The following is a 17,279-nucleotide window of genomic DNA, read 5'->3' on the forward strand; positions in this document are numbered from 1 at the left end:
GGGGTTCGCTGGTATTAGTTCTGGGAGTATGTTGTCAGATAACGTGGGGAATGATGCTGCGGCGCCGAGTGCTGCCGTACCATCGGTTAGCGTGTCTGTTGCCAGTCAGGCAGGGGAAGCGGAAAAAGATACCTCAGTGCATTTGGATGATGCGGCCCGTGGGGAGGTATACTTTTGTTTCGAGGGACCGTTGGGTGCACACTTAAAAAGTGAAACTAGGGAGAAAATTTGGAAAGGGGATTACGTGGAAATATTCTCCTTATTACCACTAGAGTGTTTTCAATTGGACAGGCTGTGCAAAGATGATTTTAAAAAAAGAGGAGGAAGAGAAAAGGCGTTTTAGGCTGATTCCTAGGACGTTTTCTAATTGGTTGCAGGCATTCGCCATTTTGGCGAGTGTGACTGGGGAGAGGTTCCCCGAGAACTGCTCGGGGCTCTTTTGTAACATGGATGCGATAGGGTAAGCTTATCGAACTTACGGGGGCCAAGGTTGGCTCAGATAAGATGAGCAATTCCGGCAGCGTAAGGCCATTAGGCCCAGTATTCGGTGGGATCACAAAGATATAGCTTTGTGGATGAAGGCTATGGTTCCGTCACGCTTCGGGTCAGGCAGCCAGTTTTTTCCTGGAAGCGCTGGGGGTTCAGGGCAGTCGGGACACTCAGCGGCAATGAATAGAGGACTGTGCTTTGCATTCAATGAGGGATCATGTAAATTTGGGGGAAAATGCGAATTCAATCATGAATGTGCAACTTGCGGGGGACCACACGGATCATCCAAATGTTTTAAGGGTGGCAGACAGAGAAGCGGAGACGGTTCTGAAAAAAGGAATGAAGCCAATTCGTCTGGACGTGATGGTGCCATTTCTAAATAGGTACCCTGATACACCAGCTGCACCTTTGTTAGAAGGAGGTTTTCGGGATGGTTTCCGTATTCCATTCGTGGATGCGGCACATAATTTTTCCACAAAAAATGTGAAATCGGCTCTGCAATTTCCTGATGTGGTTGCTAATAAGCTGGAAAGCGAAGTTAAATTGGGCAGGATGGCGGGCCCTTTTCCAGTTGCGCCTATACGCAATTTGAGGGTTTCCCCGTTGGACGTGGTACCAAAAAAGGAACCCAATAAATTCAGATTGATTCATCATCTGTCCTTTCCGAAAGGGTCCTCAGTAAATGACGAAATTGACCCTCAGTTATGTTCGGTGATTTACACTTCATTTGATGCGGCTATGGATTGGGTGCGGGTATGTGGGGGTGGCGCACTGTTGGCGAAAACGGATATCGAAGCCGCGTTCAGGCTACTACCGGTTCAGAGTATGCATCTTCTGGGTTGCTATTGGGATGGAGGTTTTTTCATCGATCGATGTCTCCCCATGGGTTTTTCCCTTTCCTGCGCGACTTCGAAACTTTTAGCACCTTTTTGGAGTGGGTGGTGAAAGACGTGTCGGGCTTGAAATCTTGCATTCACTATCTGGATGATTTCTTGTTTATAGGCCCGGCTCAAAGTACTGATTGCTCGGTGCTATTGCACACTATGGAGAGAGTGTGCAAGATTTTCGGGGTTCCTTTAGCTGCGGACAAAACTGTGGGTCCAGTCACTGTTCTAAGTTTTCTGGGTATAGAGATCGATACCTTAGAAATGGTGTGCAGGTTGCCTGGAGAGAAGGTTAGCGCTCTGAGCGAAGAGGTGTCTAGGGTATGTAGTGCTAAAAAATTGAAGCTGAGGGAAGTACAATCTTTGCTTGGCAAATTGAACTTCGCTTGCCATATCATGCCGATGGGAAGGGCATTCTGCCGCAGGTTGTCTTTGGCGACCCAAGGGCGTTCGATCTCCGGTTCATTTTATCAGACTAAAGAAGGAATTGCGTGAAGATTTGGCAGTATGGGCGGATTTTTTGGAGAATTACAACGGAAAGTCTATCTGGATAAAACCGGTCGTGAATTCAGATGATTTGGGTTTCATCATTGCCGTGGTGGACGATCGTGGTTTTGGTTTGTTTTTTCAAGGCAGTTGGTTGTTGGCTGAATGGCCTGGTTTCTGGCGGGACCAAGGTTGGCTACAAAATCGGGTTCTTCCTCATTTGTTCCCTATCGTTGTTGCGTTGTCGTTATGGGGTAACAGTGTGCAAGACAGGAAGATTTGTTTTCCATGTGGGTCCGATGCGGCTGCGGCGGCGATAAATTCACTGTCGACTGATTCACCGGCGGTAGTAAAAATTTTGCAGCGTTTGGTGTTTTTGGGCTTATCTTTGAATTTGTGGATTGTGGCGGTGGTCAGGACGGTGGCTTCTACCCCTGTCTCTGTTGCTCTTTCTCACTTGCAGGGAGATTGTTTTCGAGAATTGATACCTCAGGCGGAGTCAACAGGCCGGGAGTGCCCAGCGGAGTTATGGAAGCTTCCTGGTGGGCAGTAGATTATCTGTTTCAGAATGCTTTATCGGCTAGGTCTTGGAGGCAGTATCAGCTGGCATGGGGTACTTGGGAAGAGTGGGGTGTTTCTTTAGGGGCGGGGCTACAGGATGAGAGCAGATTATTGTTGTTGATCGGGCATGTTAAAGAGTCGGGTTGGTCCATGTCGAAACTGAACAAGGTGTTGGCGGGCATTGCATTTGGTTTCAAGGCTCGGGGCCTTAAGGACATCACGAAGACTTTTTTGGTAGTTCAGATGTTAAAGGGATGGAGAAAAGGTTGGGCGGTGAGCGATAAAAGACGCCCGGTATCATACTAGGCATTGCTAATTTTGGGCAATCAGTTAGCTTCTGTCTGTTCATCGCAATGGGAAATAATTCTTTTTAAGGCGGCCTTCGCATTAGCATTCTTTGGAGCCTTTCGGTTAGGGGAGTTGGTCAGCCAATCTAAAAGAACCAAAGGGGGTTTGTTGAGGGAAGACGTGGACGTGTATAATGATAGGGTAGTTATTCGGCTTCGATTTTCCAAGACAGACAGTCAAGGTAAAGGCTGTAAAGTGGTGTTATTTAAGGTGGCCAGTTCCCCGTTATGCCTGGTCCTGTGTGTCAATGCTTTCATGGGGATGGGCGGAGGGTTTTCCAACCCCTTTTGGTCCATTAGGACTGTTCCTTTTTATCTTGATTTCAGTTTTTAGCGGTTTTTAAGAAATGTTTGATCACAGGGGGAATTTCACTGGGGGATTACAGTGGGCACTCATTTAGGATCGGCACAGCGACGGAAGCTGCCAGGAGGGGCCTGGGTGAGTAGGTGGTTAAAAAGATCGGGCGGTGGGAGTCGAGGAGATTCATTTCCTATATCCGACCGGACTTGGTCTAATGGTTTAATAGTTGAGTTGTTTTTTTCTTATTGTTGTGTTATCTATTTCAGGCTGCGTGCACTGGCTGGTGTGGATCATGGGCCACTCTTTCGTTTTTTGGGCGGCTATGCGGGCCGCAATTCGGCCGGACGGGTGGCAACTGGGGTTCTCAAGAGAGACAGCGATTCTGCGGTGGATCGGGAATGATATGGAGCCAGTTTTTGCCGGAGTTCCACCAGTTTGTTCGTTTGGATCGAGCTCCGGATGTGGTAGTAATTCATTTGGGCGATAATGACTTGGGCAAGAGGCCCTGTAGGGAATTGATAAAGGACATAAAGTTCGACATTTTAAGACTTTGGGCTGCGTTTCCGAAGTTGTTAGTTGTCTGGTCGGATATTATCCCTAGGAAGTTGTGGCGCTGTGCTCGCTCAATTGAGGGGATAAATAAGGCCAGAATAAAAGTAAATAGGGCGGTATCTCGGTTCATGGCGCGGAATGGGGCGTTGGTAGTACGCCATGTAAATTTGGAAATCCAGAAAGGGCGAATATTGGAGGGCAGATGGCGTGCATTTAAATGCAATCGGGGTCGACATGTGGTGTCTCGCTGTTCAGGAAGGAATTGAGATGGGTTTGACGGTGTGGAGGGACACAAATGTTTGAGGTGTCAAAACATTTATGTTGGTGGCGGGGGAGGGAGGTCCTTGAAGTTGGTGGAAATAGGGGAATGGCGGATTGTAGGGGGGGACCTCTAGTGGTCCTGGACTCCCCCGGAGTGGATTGCGAGTGGTTGTGGTAGATCAGCCCATGGAGGGGCTGATTAAAGGATTTGGTAATCGGTTGGTTTGGCCGGGTTGGTCATTACCTGCCTCCGAGCTGGTGCTTAGCGGCTGGAGGCAAGACTAAGCCTGGAGGCCAAGGTACACAATTTGGATTTATGCAAGGTTATTTTTTAGGCTTCGAGGACCACCACTCCCTGGGGGGGATATTGTTTACATGTTGTATTGTATGTTTAATAAAAGGCTGCTGTGGCCATTTAATCCAAATCTGGTGTAATGTCATTATTCAGGAGGGGACCTTATGATAAGGCAGTTTACGATAGATCGGATTCAGTAAGTAATTAAGGTTAGACAATTTAAGTCAGTAAAGGCGGTCATGAGTCACGTGTACCCCTTACATCAAGGAATATAAGGGAAAGTGGTACCATCTTAGAGAATGTGTCCCTTTTTTTGTAACCCATGGGGTATAGTCATTGGTGGCACAGAGGAAGCAGTAGCTCCTAGGCCCTGGTGTCTGAGGGGACCCAAAAAAGCCACTATGTTGCATGAGGTGACACCAGTGTTATATATGGCACGTGGTAGACTTTACACTGAGGTCCGCCTCTGTTTACAACATATCCTTAGACATGTGTAGCATCTTGGTAAATCCCCGTAACCTCCGGAGAATGTATTTACACTACTCACATACCCATTTTCTCTTCTCACACAATCTGCCTGTCTGTTCCAAGATCCTGTTTATCTGTCTGGTCTCTATTATCTAAATGATCCAAGCCGATGTGTCCATGCTATCTGTATGGCGCACATTCTTTCGGTCAGTGCCTCTTAACATTCACTCTCTCCTTCTGAGCCTTTGTCTCTCCGCCTTTATCTCCGCATATACAGTTCTATCAGTCTCCTTGCCTCCCTTTCCTTTGTATCCACATGGATATATATATTATAGTCATTCTGTCTATTTTTTAGTTGTTTAGTTTGTTTTGATCTATTTTTTTTAAGTTACAATGTACCTTTTGTCCTATCTGTTTTGTAAGGGGTACTTAATTTGGTCCATTATTTAGATGCCCTAAAACATTGATTATCTTTTTGAAGATTTGTCCTGTAGCTGCAACTTTGGTCTCTTTCTTCCTTTGTCTCTAGCTCTCTGCTTTCTTGTCCATCTATTCCCTCCCTCACCCTCTCATCAGTTCTTTCTCTAATTGTCTCAATCACTTGACCTCTCATCTCTTTTTAGCTCCAGTCTTCATGTTCTCATGCCATTATTGATCTATTCAATTTCTTCCCCTCATTTCCCCACTTGTGCATGCGTTATAATGCCTCAATTTATCTATGTCAGCCTTGCACTTCTTTCTTTGCTGATTTTTGCCAGACTTGATATTCGTTTTAATCTAATATTCTTCGTTCCTCACTGCCACACTAGTTAATTGGTATTGTTTCACGTTCTGTCCTGTTTAAAATCTGGCAAGCTAAAGGTTAATGTCCAGACGGGCTCTGTGACCTTTTTGCAATCTGGATATGGGAAGTGGAGGATGGGCAGACATCTGGTTGCAGTTCTTTCTCTATGCAATGCTCTGTTCACATTGCTACTGAACTCTGGAACACTTTGCCAGATCCTTGAAACTGATTAGTTACGAAGTTCAGGGTGCTGTGCAATGACAGAGACTCTTTCATCTCTAGGATATTGTAAAGAGTGTGGGTGACATATACAGGAATGCAAAGTCTATCTGTCATCTCTAAGGTTTGTGGGATGTTGGGATAGTGAGAACCCAACAACAATCAATGTGTCAAAATAGAGAGAGTATGGTACCAATATTCTAATAGGTATTCTCTCCAAAAATGGTAGTTAGGAATATACTTGAGAGAAGAACTACCTACAAGCAGGTCTGGCTGTATGTGAGCCGTAGACCTTGGTTACAATGATCATAAAATTCTTTGACATAAACTTTGTCCTTCAAGAAATGAGAGTATAAGCGTTGGATGCAATGCAGAAGTCCTGAAGGAGACAGTAGGATGTGATGAGACAAGATGATATTTTATTTGTAGTCAATTGACCAAATACAAGAAAAAACAATGACACACTCCATTGCAGTGATTTTAATCTCTAAAAAAAAATTTCACCACTGCAAAAATAGATTTAATTTATACAAAGACCCATTGGGCTGAATTGATGCTTTTTCATATACAGTGCCTTGCGAAAGTATTCGGCCCCCTGGAACTTTTCAACCTTTTCCCACATATCATGCTTCAAACATAAAGATACCAAATGTAAATTTTTGGTGAAGAATCAACATGTGGAACACAATTGTTAAGTTGAACGAAATGTATTGGTTATTTTACATTTTTGTGGAAATTCAAAAACTGAAAAGTGGGGCGTGCAATATTATTCGGCCCCTTTAACTTAATACTTTGTTGCGCCTCCTTTTGCTGCGATTTTACAGCTGCAAGTCGCTTGGGGTATGTCTCTATCAGTTTTGTACATCGAGAGACTGAAATTCTAGCCCATTCTTCCTTGGCAATCAGCTCAAGCTCAGTGAGGTTTGATGGAGATCGTTTGTGAACAGCAGTTTTCAGCTCTTAACACAGATTTTCGATTGGATTGAGATCTGGACTTTGACTTGGCCATTCTAACACCTGGATACGTTTATTTGTGAACCATTCCATTGTAGATTTTGCTTTATGTTTGGGATCATTGTCTTGTTGGAAGACAAATCTCCGTCCCAGTCTCAGGTCTTTTGCAGACTCCAACAGGTTTTCTTCAAGAATGGTCCTGTATTTGGCTCCAACCATCTTCCCATCAATTTTAACCATCTTCCCTGTCCCTGCTGAAGAAAAGCAGGCCCAAATCATGATGCTGCCACCACCATGTTTGACAGTGGGGATCGTGTGTTCAGGGTGATGAGCTGTGTTGCCTTTACACCAAACATATCGTTTGGCATTGTTGCCAAAAAGTTCGATTTTGGTTTCATCTGACCAGAGCACCTTCTTCCACATGTTTGGTGTGTCTCCCAGGTGGCCTGTTGCAAACTTTAAATGACACTTTTTATGGATATCTTTGAGAAATGGCTTTCTTCTTGCCACTCTTCCATAAAGGCCAGATTTGTGCAGTGTATGACTGATTGTTGTCCTATGGACAGACTGTCCCACCTCAGCTGTAGATCTCTGCAGTTCATCCAGAGTGATCATGGGCCTCTTGGCTGCATCTCTGATCAGTCTTCTCTTTGTTTGAGATGAAAGTTTAGAGGGACGGCCTGGTCTTGGTAGATTTGCAGTGGTATGATACTCCTTCCATTTCAATATGATCGCTTGCACAGTGCTCCTTGGGATGTTTAAAGTTTTGGAAATCATTTTGTATCCAAATCTGGCTTTAAACTTCTACACAACAGTATCACGAACCTGCCTGTTGTGTTCCATGGTCTTCAGGATGCTCTCTGTGCTTCAAACAGAACCCTGAGACTATCACAGAGCAGGTGCATTTATACGGAGACTTGATTACACACAGGTGGATTATATTTATCATCATTAGGCATTTAGGACAACATTGGATCATTTAGAGATCCACAATGAACTTCTGGAGTGAGTTTGCTGCACTGAATGTAAAGGGGCCGAATAATATTGCTCGCCCCACTTTTCAGTTTTTGAATTTCCACAAAAATTTAAAATAACCAATAAATTTCGTTCAACTTCACAATTGTGTTCCACTTGTTGTTGATTCTTCACCAAACATTTACATTTGGTATCTTTATGTTTGTAGCATGATATGTGGGAAAAGGTTGAAAAGTTCCAGGGGGCCGAATACTTTCGCAAGGCACTGTATGTTTCTACTATACTCCTTTTAATAAAGAAATTCACTTATGTAATATCTGATATTTCTGGATTTACTGGTTAAACTGATGACCAGATCTAGAGACCATCTAGATACCGATAATGTTAATAAAAGCGCAGGGTTGTGAAGAGATTGGAGTCAAGTCTTTTTATGAAAAATGTTATGTGTTTTCATAGGTGATAAATACTTTTCTGTCAAAAAAAGGCAAAAACTTTATATCAATGATATCTTTATTGGCTACTAAGAAAAATTATATTTGATGTATTTTGATTACATTCATCTTGAGTTTAGTTGTTTTTTTATATCATGTTTGCACTTAAAAGCTGCAAATGTAAATGTTAAAATACAGTTGAGGGAACATCTGCTTAAAGAGGACCTGTCAGCATGATTTAGCAAAGTAAGGTAAAGGCATGGCCATAATGGCGTTGTTATACTGATTTGATGCCTTTACTGAAAAAAATCTACATTGTGGTGTTCTTTAATCCACATTTGAAGCTTTTGGGCAATAATCTTTAGGAGCATAGGGGCAGGACCTGGCTCGCACTGGCCCACAGGAGAACAGGAGAATCATCTGGTGGGCCCCTTTGCAGGAATGGGCCACCACCCACTTACATGAGCAGTACTTGGCACAATACATTTGATTCACCATATACAGGCAATGGCAATATATTAATTTAATAATCAAACCAGTTTATTGCTATGAAATTTTGTGAATGAGGATAAAGTCATATTTGCATGTAGCCGAAAAGTGGGATCCTGGACTTGATGTTACTCCTGGGCACTTGTTAAACCAGTCCAACACTGGGTGGGACAGTAAGTAGGGTCTTCGGCTCCTGCCCCGGTAGTGGTGGTCCTTGAAGCCTAAAAAATAACCTTGCATAATTTCAAATTGTGTACCTTGGCCTCCAGGCTTAGGGTACTCTCACACAGTGCAATTTTGATCGCTACGACGGTACGTTTCGTGACGTTCTAGCGATATCGTTACGATATCGCAGTGTCTGACACGCAGCAGTGATCAGGGACCCTGCTGAGAATCGTACGTCGTAGCAGATCGTTTGGAACTTTCTTTCGTCGCTTGATCACCCGCTGACATCGCTGGATCGTTGTGTGTGACACCGATCCAGCGATGTGTTCGCTTGTAACCAGGGTAAACATCGGGTAACTAAGCGCAGGGCCGCGCTTAGTAACCCGATGTTTACCCTGGTTACCAGCGTAAACGTAAAAAAAACAAACAGTACATACTCACATTCCGGTGTCTGTCCTCCGGCGTCTCAGCTTCTCTGCACTGTGAGCGCCTGCCGGCCGGAAAACGAGCACAGCGGTGACGCGGTGACGTCACCGCTCTGCTTTCCGGCTATGGTGCTTACACAGTGGAGAGAAGCAGAACGCCGGGGGACAGACACCGGAATGTAAGTATGTACTGTTTGTTTTTTTTTACATTTACGCTGGTAACCAGGGTAAACATCGGGTTACTAAGCGCGGCCCTGCGCTTAGTAACCCGATGTTTACCCTGGTTACCCGGGGACTTCGGCATCGCTCCAGCGCCGTGATTGCAAAGTGTGACCGCAGTCTACGACGCTGGAGCGATAATCATACGACGCTGCGACGTCACGGATTGTGCCGTCGTAGCGATCAAAATTGCACTGTGTGACAGTACCCTAAGTCTTGCCTCCAGCCGCTAAGCACCAGCTCGGAGGCAGGTAATGACCAACCCGGCCAAACCAACCGATTACCAAATCCTTTAATCAGCCCCTCCACAGGCTGATCTACCACGACCACTCGCAATCCACTCCGGGGGAGTCTAGGACCACTAGAGGTCCCCCCCCCCTACAATCTGCCATTCCCCTCTGTCCACCAACTTCGGGGACCTCCCTCCCCCGCCACCAACATAAATGTTTTGACACCTCAAACATTTGTGTCCCTCCACACCTTCAAACCCGTCTCAATTCCTTCCTGAACAGCGAGACACCACATGCCGACCCCGATTGCATTTAAATGCACGCCATCTGCCCTCCAATGTTCGCCCTTTCCGGATTCCAAATTTACATGACGTACTACCAACGCCCCATTCCGCGCCATGAACCGAGATACCACCCTATTTACTTTTATTCTGGCCTTATTTATCCCCTCAATTGAGCGAGCACTGCGCCACACCTTCCTAGGGATAATATTCGACCAGACAACTAACAACTTCGGAAACGCCGCCCAAAGTCTTAAAATGTCGAACTTTATGTCCTTTATCAATTCCCTACAGGGCCTCTTGCCCAAGTCATTCCCGCCCAAATTAATTACTACCACATCCGGAGCTCGATCCAAACGAACAAACTGGTGGAACTCCGGCAAAAACTGGCTCCATATCATTCCGCGTTTCCCGATCCACCGCAGAATCGCTGTCTCTCTTGAGAACCCCAGTTGCCGCCCGTCCGGCCGAATTGCGGCCCACAAAGCCGCCCAAAAAACAAAAGAGTGGCCCATGATCCAAACCAGCCGGTGCTCGCAGCCTGAAATAGATAACACAACAATAAGAAAAAAAACAACTCAACTATTAAACCATTAGACCAAGTCCGCACAGATATAGGAAATGAATCTCCTCGACTCCCACCGTCCCGATCTTTTTAACCACCTCCTCGCCCAGGCCCCTCCTGGCAGCTTCTGTCGCTGCGCCGATCCTAAATGAGTGCCCACTGTAATCCCCCGGTGAAATTCCCCCTGCGATCAAACATTTCTTAAAAACCGCTATGAACTGAAATCGAGATAAAAAGGAACCGTCCTAATGGACCAAAAGGGGTTGGAAAACCCTCCGCCCATCCCCATGAAAGCATTGACACACAGGACCGGGCATAACGGGGAACCAGCCACCTTAAATAACACCACTTTACAGCCTTTACCTTGACTGTCTGTCTTGGAAAATCGAAGCCGAATAACTACCCTATCATTATACACGTCCACTTCTTCCCTCAACAAACCCCCTTTGGTTCTTTTAGAGGGGCTGACCAACTCCCCTAACCAAAAGGCTCCAAAGAACGCTAATGCGAAGGCCGCCTTAAAAAGAATCATTTCCCATTGCGATGAACAGACAGAAGCTAACTGATTGCCCAAAATTAGCAATACCTCGTATGATACCAGGCGTCTTTTATCGCTTACCGCCCAACCTTTTCTCCATCCCTTTAACGTCTGAACTACCAAAAAAGACTTTGTGATGTCCTTAAGGCCCCGAGCCTTGAAACCAAATGCAATGCCCGCCAACAACTTGTTCAGTCTCGACACGGACCAACCCGACTCTTTAACATGCCCGATCAACAACAATAATCTGCTCTCATCCTGTAGCCCCACCCCTAAAGAAACACCCCACTCTTCCCAAGTACCCTATGCCTGCTGATACTGCCTCCAAGACCTAGCTGATAAAGAATTTTGAAACAGATAATCTACTGCCCGCCAGGAAGCTTCCATAACTCCGCTGGGCACTCCCGGCCTGTTGACTCCGCCTGAGGAACCAATTCTCGAAAACGATCTCCCTGCAAGTGAGAAAGAGCAAGCCATCGTCCTGACCTCCGCCACAATCCACAAATTCAAAGATAAGCCCAAAAACACCAAACGCTGCAAAATTTTTACTACCGCCGGTGAATCAGCCGACAGTGAATTTATCGCCACGGCAACCGCATCGGACCCACATGGAAAACGAATCTTGTTACCCCATAACGACAACACAACAGCGATAGGAAACAAATGAGGAAGAACCCGATTTTGTAGCCAACCTTGGTCCCGCCAGAAACCAGGCCATTCAGCCAACAACCAACTGCCTTGAAAAAACAAACCAAAACCACGATCGTCCACCACGGCAATGATGAAACCCAAATCATCTGAATTCACGACCGGTTTTATCCAGATAGACTTTCCGTTGTAATTCTCCAAAAAATTCGCCCATACTGCCAAATCTTCACGCAATTCCTTCTTTAGTCTGAATGAACCGGAGATCGAACGCCCTTGGTCGCCAAAGACAACCTGCGGCAGAATGCCCCTCCCATCGGCATGATACGGCAAGGGAAGTTCAATTTGCCAAGCAAAGATTGTACGCCCCTCAGCTTCAATTTTTTAGCACTACATGCCCTAGACACCTCTTCGCTCAGAGCGCTAACCTTCTCTCCAGGCAACCTGCACACCATTTCTAAGGTATCGATTTCTATACGCAGAAAACTCAGAACAGTGACTGGACCCACAGTTTTGTCCGCAGCTAAAGGAACCCTGAAAATCTTGCACACTCTCTCCATAGTGTGCAATAGCCCTGAGCAATCGGTACTTTGAGCCGGGCCTATAAACAGGAAATCATCCAGATAGTGAATGCAAGTTTTCAAACCCAACACATCTTTCACCACCCACTCCAAAAAGGTGCTAAAAGTTTCGAAGTACGCGCAGGAAAGGGAACAACCCATGGGGAGACATCGATCGACGAAAAAACCTCCATCCCAATAGCAACCCAGAAGATGCATACTCTCCGGGTGAACCGGTTGTAGCCTGAACGCGGCTTCGATATCCATTTTCGCCAACAGTGCGCCACCCCCACATACCCGCACCCAATCCATAGCCGCATCAAATGAAGTGTAAATCACCGAACATAACTGAGGGTCAATTCCATCATTTACTGAGGACCCTTTCGGAAAGGACAGATGGTGAATCAATCTGAATTTATTGGGTTCCTTTTTTGGTACCACGCCCAACGGGGAAACCATCAAATTGCGTATAGGCGCAACTGGAAAAGGGCCTGCCATCCTGCCCAATTTAACTTTAGCTTTCCAGCTTATTAGCAACCACGTCAGGAAATTGCAGAGCCGATTTCAAATTTTTTGTGTTAAAATTATGTGCCGCATCCACGAATGGAATACGGAAACCATCCCGAAAACCTCCTTCTAACAAAGCTGCAGCTGGTGAATAAGGGTACCTATTTAGAAATGGCACCATCACGTCCAGACGAATTGGCGTCATTCCTTTTTTCAGAACCGTCTCCGCTTCTCTGTCTGCCACCCTTAAAACATTTGGATGACCCGTGTGGTCCCCCGCAAGTTGCACATTCATGCTTGAATTTGCATTTTCCCCCAAATTTACATGATCCCTCATTGAATGCAAAGCACAGTCCTGCATTGCCGCTGAGTGTCCCGACTGCCCTGAACCCCCAGCGCTTCCAGGAAAAAACTGGCTGCCTGACCCCAAGCGTGACGGAACCATAACCTTCATCCACAAAGCTATATCTTTGTTATCCCACCGAATACTGGGCCTAATGGCCTTCCGCTGCCGGAATTGCTCATCATATCTGAGCCAACCTTGGCCCCCATAAGTTCGTTAAGCTTCCCCAATCGCATCCATGTAACAAAAGAGCCCCGAGCAGTTCTCGGGGGACCTCTCCCCAATCACACTCGCCAAAATGGCGAATGCCTGCAACCAATTAGAAAACGTCCTAGGAATCAGCCTAAAACGCCTTTTCTCTTCCTCCTCTTTTTTTAAATCATCTTTGCGCAGCCTGTCCAATTGAAAACTCTCTAGTGGTAATAAGGAGAATATTTCCACGTAATCCCCTTTCCAAATTTTCTCCCTAGTTTCACTTTTTAAGTGTGCACCCAGTGGTCCCTCGAAACAAACGTATACCTCCCCACGGGCCTCGTCATCCAAACTCACTGAGGTATCTTTTTCCGCTTCCCCTGCCTGACTGGCAACAGACACGCTAACCGATGGTACGGCATCACTCGGCGCCGCAACATCATTCCCCACGTTATCTGACGACATACTCCCAGAACTAATACCAGCGAACCCCCCCAGAGAACCCCTCAAACCCAAAACTTCCCCTGGATTCCCAAGCCATGCCGCAGAAGGAGAAGACCCCAGGTTTGAACCCCCGCGATCCCCATAGCGCCGCCAGATCTCTAAGCCCATGCATGATAAGACCTAACCCCCCCGACTCCCCCCATAAATACATCCCGACTAACACCGACAGAGGGAGCTAACACAGGGGTACATGAATGAAAAGGATTGTCCTCACCTAGCTGCCCGAGCGCTGTGGACCCGGCAGCCGAAGATCCTGAAGCCAGACGAACGTGCTCCTCTTCTGGGCTCTCCATCCGTTGATCCCTGGGTAAGTCAGACGGCCGACTGCCGTCCTGTGATACCCCATCCGAAGGTGCAGGGTCCCTTGCTGCCGATGCCGCCGCTGTGAAGATGCCTGAGCCAGCGTAGTGCTGCCCGTGCTGGGAAGTGTTCCTGTCCGCAGCTGTGACATGACCTGACCCCCTGGTTGGACTCAGCCCCAGCCTGCGCTGGCTAGAGGAAGTCAGCCCTCCAGCTCCTTGCCCCGTCCCAGGCAGAGCGCCTTTGACAGGGCCGGCAGAACGCCGCCCGCTAGATGCCCCACGCCGAGAGGCCTGGGAATATGGCCCCCGCCTCCTGGAAGCGCCCACTCATCCACGCCGAGCAGGCTCACCTGACCTGGTGCAGCCCGCCACTCCTGGTCCCGACACCTGATGAGATACACACGCCGAGGAGGAGGCCGACACCTACCCCTGCTGCAGGCCTCGCCATGCCGCAGGATTCCTCCCGGCTCTGCCGCGGGCCGCTGCTGCACCGCTGCTCGCGTCTCCCACCGGAGGGTCCCGAGAGGGGCTCCTGATACAGCGCCGGGCCCGAGGGGTGACGTCAGGGCTCAAGTGCGCCGGAGGCCTGGACCTCCACGGCCGGAGTCCCTCTGCTGGTACCTGGGCCGGTCCCGTCACTGCTCCATCCAGAAGGCTGCTGGCGGACTGCTGCAGCCATTCGGTGCCCTGTGTGCTGGCCTGTTCACGCAGCCTCCACGTCCATCACTGGGGATTTCAGCAACCGCCAGACCAGTAGGTGAGCGTGGCAGTTGCTGAGGTGAAATTGGCAGTTTTTTCTCCAGATCACCCCCTCAGAAAGCTCTTTTTGCTTGCTCCTCCCTGCCTCATCCAAACCCCGCCCCCCCATGTCCAATTCAAAAATATACAGTCCAAAGAAACTATTTAACCCCGACTTGCCCTTGCCTACCCTGAGGCTCTGCCATTCCCCGTGACCCCGTCATGCTGGCCTCCCTTGAGGGCCAGGGGCCCAGTATGGCCTTTCCTTGACTCAAGCGGCATTTTCACAGATTGACCTCCTGGCGGACTTCGATAAAATATCGCCTGTGACGTCGCATGTGCAGATTCAGAGCTTGGCTCAATGATGTCCTATATAAATTTTATTCAGTCGAGGCCTCATTCTACATATGTGCCACCACTGGTGCCATTTTATTGAAAACCACTGAGAAATCAATCTATGCATGTGCTGGCAGCAAGGATGGCATCAACCCAAAATTTCAAACACAAAGCAGGACACTCATAAATCAGTATAACGACTAAAGAAGGTCCCGGGGTAACAGGCCAAATTAACCCCTGCGCAGATTAAACCCGGATATAGTTTGACAGTATACCTTTGGGGATAATCTATCCTAGGTCAAACTATACCCAGGGGTGTAAAATAGTCTAGGCCAAACTATACCCCTCCAGGCTACGATATACTCCTCTTTTTATAAGACCTTGTAATTGAGAGAGATTTTAGATGACATTTTTTAATAACTTAAAACTGACTTACACATAGCGGGAAGGTATTTGTGGTGTTAACCGCATAATGAAGATTGATCACAATACAATGTGACTGATAAGGGACAACAGTCATTATATCTGAGATTAAGGTACCGTCACACTAAGCGACTTTGCAGCGAGAACGACGACGATCCGTGACGTTGCAGCGTCCTGGATAGCGATCTCGTTGTGTTTGACACGCAGCAGCGATCTGGATCCCACTGTGATATCGCTGGTCGGAGCTAGAAGTCCAGAACTTTATTTCGTCGCTGATCACCCGCTGTCATCGCTGGATCGGTGTGTGTGACACCGATCCAGCGATGTGTTCTCTTGTAACCAGGGTAAATATCGGGTTACTAAGCGCAGGGCCGCACTTAGTAACCCGATATTTACCCTGGTTACCATTGTAAAAGTAAAAAAAAAAACACTACATACTCACCTTCTGATGTCTGTCACGTCCCCCACCGGCGACTTCCCTGCACTGAATGTGTCAGCGCCGGCCGGCCGTAAAGCAGAGCACAGCGGTGACGTCACCGCTGCTGCCGGCGCTGACACATTCAGTCAGTGCAGGAAGCTCTGAGCAGCAGCGCGTAACCCTGTGGATGCCGGGGGACGTGACAGACATCAGAAGGTGAGTATGTAGTGTTTTTTTTTTACTTTTACAATGGTAACCAGGGTAAATATCTGGTTACTAAGCGCGGCCCTGCACTTAGTAACCTGATGTTTACCCTGGTTACCCGGGTGCTGCAGGGGGACTTCGGCATCGTTGAAGACAGTTTTAATGATGCCGAAGTCGTTCCCCTGATCGTTGGTCGCTGGAGAGAGCTGTCTGTGTGACAGCTCCCCAGCGACCACACAACGACTTACCAACGATTGCATTGCTGGTCGTGATCGTTGGTAAGTCGTTTAGTGTAACGGTACCTTTACACTGTTGTCCAGATAAGTGCTTTTACTAAAGGATGCAATTGTAACTTGATCTTATCACTTCACTGGTTTTCTCACCCTGTCTCTGATAGGTTGAAGAGTGAGCAAACTTATTTCTATCATCCTCAGACACACAGCTGCTTGTAATGAGTAACTACTGAGAAGTGCAGTAGATTGTTGACCTCATTATCTCTTTGTGGAAGTCTAATATTTTTCCTGATTGAAGTTTTTCTGGTTCAAGTAATACAAGTCTATGTGTTTAGATCTTTAAGATGCAAGTTAGTTATCTTCTCAAATAACTTACCTTACAAACCTGGACCCCCAATACGATGTTGAAAAATTAAGTAATTCTTCTGTATATCACTCAACTCTGCCGACATCAAGGAGGTTATAATCTGGCATGAGGGGGTATGAAATGGCTTAGGCCAATTTATACACCAGAGTTTAATTTGGCCTAGGTGTTGGGAATACCTGCCATGGACGCGATTGTCCTCCTCCTGTTTCCAGACTGCTTCGCCAGTCTGTCCACGCTGGAAGCAGAGCTAGCATGCCCTTGGGTGGTGTGACTACACACGGTGGTGCGTCGTGTGTGGAAGTGGTGAGCCATGTTGGAACACGGGACACCATGCTTCCCACTGGTTTCGTTGTTTTTCCCGGTTGCCAGGCAACGCAGGACGCTGCCTTGCCTAACAGTGGTGGCTTGCGCAAAGTGCGTTTGTGACTGTGATTTTGCTGGGCCGCATAACACTAGGTCATAATACACCTGGGGTATAATCAAGCCTAGGCCGCTTTAACCCAAGGTATAGTCAGGACTCGGCGCATGCTATGGCCTGTTACACTCACGTGTAGAATAAACTGCTTGTAATCCAGCACACACAAAGAA

The sequence above is a fragment of the Ranitomeya variabilis genome, chromosome 3 (genome assembly GCF_051348905.1).
Source record: "Ranitomeya variabilis isolate aRanVar5 chromosome 3, aRanVar5.hap1, whole genome shotgun sequence".
NCBI classification, from domain to species: domain Eukaryota; kingdom Metazoa; phylum Chordata; class Amphibia; order Anura; family Dendrobatidae; genus Ranitomeya; species Ranitomeya variabilis.